The sequence below is a fragment of the Leptonychotes weddellii genome, chromosome 14 (genome assembly GCF_054177405.1).
Source record: "Leptonychotes weddellii isolate Sample4059 chromosome 14, ASM5417740v2, whole genome shotgun sequence".
In the NCBI taxonomy this organism is placed as follows: Eukaryota; Metazoa; Chordata; class Mammalia; order Carnivora; family Phocidae; genus Leptonychotes; species Leptonychotes weddellii.
In genome coordinates this window covers 50,936,032-50,941,197 of record NC_138382.1, presented here as the reverse complement: position 1 = coordinate 50,941,197, position 5,166 = coordinate 50,936,032, and positions in this window count along the sequence as shown.

Here is a 5,166-nt window from a genome sequence, read left to right as displayed (position 1 = left end):
TTCAAGGGAATATTATGAACAACTTTATGCCAATAAATTTTAAAACTTAGATGAAATGAATAAAAAAATATGAAAGATACCAATTATCAAAATCTAGTTAAATAAATAACCTGAATAGCCCTTGTATCAAATTCAAATTGTATTTAAAAACCTTCTCACACAGAAAACTTCAGATGCAGATGGCTTCACTGGGGAATTCTATCAAGAACTGTTCTTCTAGGAAGAAAAAAAAAAATTCTGAACAAACTCTTTGAAAATATGAAAAGGAATACTTTTCAACTCATTCTGTGATCCCAAAATTACCTTGATACCTAAACCAAACAAAACTATTACAAGAAAGAAAACTGCAGACCAATATCTCTTGTGTGAGTATAGTTGCAAAAGTTTTAAACAGAATTTTAGGAAATGTAATCCAACAATATATTAAGGGATAATACATCATGACTGAGTAAGATTTATCCCAGGAATGTGTGGTTGGTTTAACATTTTAAAAAAATCAGTGTAGGGCGCCTGGGTGGCTCAGTTGGTTGGGCGACTGCCTTCGGCTCAGGTCATGATCCTGGAGTTCCGGGATCGAGTCCCGCATCGGGCTCCCTGCTCGGCAGGGAGTCTGCTTCTCCCTCTGACCCTCCTCCCTCTCATGCTCTCTGTCTCTCATTCTCTCTGTCTCAAATAAATAAATAAAATCTTTAAAAAAAAAAATCAATGTAAGTCATCATACTTATAAACTAAGAAAGAAAAAAACTGGGGCGCCTGGGTGGCTCAGTTGGTTAAGCATCTGCCCTTGGCTCAGGTCATGGTCCCAGAGTCCTGGGATCCAGCCCCTCTTTGGGTACCCCGCTCAGTGGGGAGTCTGCTTCTCCTTCTCCCTCTCCCTCTGCCCCTCTCCCCACTTGTGCACACTCTCTTTCTCAAATAAAATCTTAAAAAAAAAAAACAACATTTCAGTAGATGCAGAAAAAGCGCTTGACCAAATCTAATATCCATTCCTGGTTTAAAAGAACCCTCAAAACTAGGAATGGAAGGGAACATCCTCAGTCTGATAGAGGGCATTCTCAAAACACCTACACCCAACATCATACTTAATGGTGAAAGACTGAATGCTTTCCACCCTGAGATCAAGAACAAGACAAGGATGTCTCCACATGCTACTTCTGTTCAATATCGTACTGGAGGTACTAGCTAATGCAGTAAGGCAAGAAAAAGAAAGAAAAGGCATACAGATTGAAAAGAAAGAAATAGAATTTTCCTATTTACAGATAACAGATCTATGAAGAAAATTCAAAATTGACAAAAGCCACTAGAACTAATAAGTGAGTTTAACAAAGAAATGGAATATAAGGTCAAAAAACAATAAAATTTATCTCTATGTATTAGTAATGAACAACTGGAAGTTTAAATAAAAATGCCATTTACATAAACTTATGAAATAGGGATAAAATTTATCAAAATATGTATGATGTCTGTACACAAAATTATAGGACATTGCTGAGGGAAATTGAAAAAATGGAGATACCTACAATGTTTGTGAATCAGAAGACATAGTATCATTAACATATGAACTCTCCTCAAATTGATTTATAGATTCAAGGGAATTAAGTAGGCAGGCTATCTAAGGCAGGGGGCACTTCAGTGGGACAACCCTGATGCTGGCTCTGCATCTCTATCTCCAATATGAACCTCAGTTCATCAGCAAGCTGCTCTTTAAGGCTTGGCTGTTCCAGATCTTGGGCAACCAACACTTGGGGTGGGGGCAATACTTGGCCACTGGAGCCCCTTGGCCACTCAGACATTCAATTTCTGAGCATCTCTCAGCTCACTGACTCTCAGAACATCTTCCAGTTATGATATAGCAGCTGGAGTCTTCTTGGACTTCCATTGTCTCCCTGGATTATATGACCCTTGAGGGAATCCCTAAATTAATCTCCCAATATCCTTTTCCTGAAGTGGAAACTCCAAGGAGATGCTCCCCTCTATGGGGCTCCCCTCCAGACATTCTTTCTGTTCTCTGCCTCTGGGGCACTGCTTCTCCATGGCTGGAGTCTGTGGGTACACAACACCACTCTTATCCCTTGGGTCATGTCCTGCCATCATTTGACTGGGAGTGACTCTGGACTGCCTCTCTTGTCCTTCATATAGTCACATTGTGCCACGATTTGTCCATGATGATGGGCAAAAGTTTGTCTTCTCTTCTCCTTGGACTGAGGGTCCTGTGTGAACCATGACCAACATCTCAGGGCCCTCTGGTTTCCTTGCTCACACTGGAAGGCCAGGGAAAGGACTATCCAGGGTAAGAATTGCATTTTTTGTGATCAGCTTGTCTCCAGACCTGTGCAATGAATGGTTTCTTTCAAAGAGCTAATAAGCAACCTTGGCTTAGCCATCCCTGAAACATGGGTGGCTGGGAGAGAAAAGCGGACTGGGAAGAAATCATGATTGGGTCTCTATCAATGTAACAATTTTATGGATTCAAGGACCTTGAGAGGTAAGTTCTACCTCGGCTGTACCCCAAACCATATAACCTGGACTTCTAGTACTTATCTAATGCCTGGATCAAGGAAGGAAATCTTCCAAGAGGTATTCAGACAGTGTTCCTGATTCATGAAGGTGCCAAATTTCCAGTTTCCTATTAACTATAGTACTTCGAGGAGGGGGCAGTTGGCAACAAGCCATGAACTACACACACCTACAAGGGCTCCTGCTGGAGTTATGTACCCAACCTTTTGTCCAAGTGAATCTTTAGGGTGTTTTCCAGTTGTATCTGGTCTAGGTTCTCCCTTGAACCCTTTGATGAGTCATTCCCTGAGTGGCATACCAAGTCACTTTCTCTCTCCTTAGACCCTAGGCTCCTCATGGGGTAGCTTTCTAAATACTAGATTATTGGGGGTGGGGCACTTCCTTGGGCTATGCTCCATACTCTCTGTAGGTCATTCCCTAGCTGGCACTTTGCCAGGCCCCTCACGTGGAAACTTCCTGGATGCCTCTATGTCATCTGGTCTAGATCCTTCCCTGCTGCTTTGGCACTTGTGACAGAGGATTGTGAAGATCCACGTTTGCCCTTTGGCCAAGAAGTCCCTGCTGGTTTGCTGTGAGGCTGTATCTGTGCCAGATGGGCTCAGTGCTGGATGAAGCTTTGAAGGTGGTGCTCCAGCTGCCCCCAGATCTCCTTGCTAGGAAATTCTCCATCAAGGATGGAGCCTGATACTTGAGACAGAGAGTCTCCTGTACTGTTATACTGAGGACTGTTGGGAGCCCGAGAATTAAAGATTTCCTGAGATCTTTGGAACAAAAGAAGGCAAACATCACAAATGTTCCAGCTGCTTCTACAATAAGTGCCAATCCAGGGATTGAATTTCCCTTGGGTGAGAGTCTGTACTTCATCCTGGGGTCTAGGAAAGGACACTCCACGGGCCCTAACTGGGGCTGAGATAGTGGGAGAGAAACTGAAGGGGGCGCCTGGGGTAAGGGCTGAGGCCAGTGGGGATTCTTTAGCCTGGATATGAACTGGACCCATTAGGGAATCCACTAAATAAGACAAAGGAAGACACTAGTGGGGATCAACCCTGTCCAGAGACCAGGACAGTAGCCCCCAAGGACTGTACAGAGAAGGGAGACCCTGGGAGAGCTGGTTCCATTTCTGCTGCAAAGAGCCTCCTGCCTCTCCTCCAGTGTTTGGGGTTTGGGAACTGAGGACTGTGCATTTATTTATGTTACTCCACAAGGGTTGGGAGCCTTCAGTGTCCCATGTGTCAGCAAGAGACTAAAGTAGTTCCAGAAGATTTCACTGATGTGCTTCAATTGTTTGGGAAGTACCCCTCCTCCTATTCTTTCTCCTCCATAATCTGGAAATTCACTCCTTTTCTGACTTGTGTATTCAAGAGCTCTTAGATATCAGGACTGAGGGAGAGGCTACCACCTCAATGCACCTGCTTGCAGAATCCCCCAGAGACAGGCCTCTGAGAGAGGGGAGGGCTCAGGCAGAGATGTGGAAGACAAAGAGGACACAGAGGGGGCAGCATCTTCCCCAGCCTCCCTAAACATCAGAAGATCAGCTTCTCCAGTCACTCTGTCATGACTCTCCCAGCAGGGATCTTGCTGCCCTCATTAAGAAGTTAGCCCAGGTGGCCGCACAAGACAAGAGGTACAAGCTACAGCCGGGAGCAGAGTGGGGATGGGGGACCCAGCAGGCCTGGCAGGAGTCACATTCCCCTACATCACTGACTTCATGACACTTCTTTCATTTCTCATGCAGAAATTTCTTTCACATTCCCTCCCTATAAGTTTGCCCTCGCATGTCAAGTTCGGCTGCAGTGGGGCCCTGGAATCACATAGGCCGTGCTAGGAATAGAAGTACAGGAAACAAGAAGAGACTTATAAATACCTGCTTTTCCGAAGAGCTAGCAGGTCCCATGTCACATGAGATCCTTTCTGGCAAGCTCTCCAACCTGGGACACCAGGAGACTCAGTCACATGTGGTGAAGGGAACAGCAAAGGGATCTTCTAGGAGGCTGAGTAAAATGGTCCTTTGGGACACTATGGACTCTGAGATCCCCAAGCATTCGTGTACAAGATCAGTCAGTGACAACAACTGACAGGCTCAAGTATGGAATAGCGCTTTTTACTTTATCCCATCAGATCCTCATAACCACGTTGTGAGGGACGCAGGCCAATCTCAACAAGGAATATGAGCCTTAGGAAAGTTAAACAATTTGTCCCAAATCAGGACCCAAAAGGCGGGTCTCCAGATAGTCTACCACTGCACCGCCACCTAGTGGGCAACACCCACAGGCCAGCTCCATCATTTTTCATTCCCGTGGACGGGCGTAGCAGAGAACCCAAAAACATTCTAGGTTCTGACTCCTTCCTGAGTCTCCTTGCTGAGAGCTTTGTTTTCAGAGAGGGGTGGGCTCTAGCAGCTGACATCCTCAGAGACTGTAGACCTGGGTCTCATGGAAAGGAGAGACTAAGCTTAACTCTTTTTTTAATTATTTATTTTTATTTAAATTCAATCAACATATATTAGTGGTTTCAGAGGTAGAGGTCAGTGATTTATCAGTCTTATATAATACCCAGTGCTCATTACATCACGTGTCCTCCTTAATGTCCATCACCCAGTTACCCCATCCGCCCACCTCCCTCCCCTCCAGCAACCCTCAGTTTGTTTCC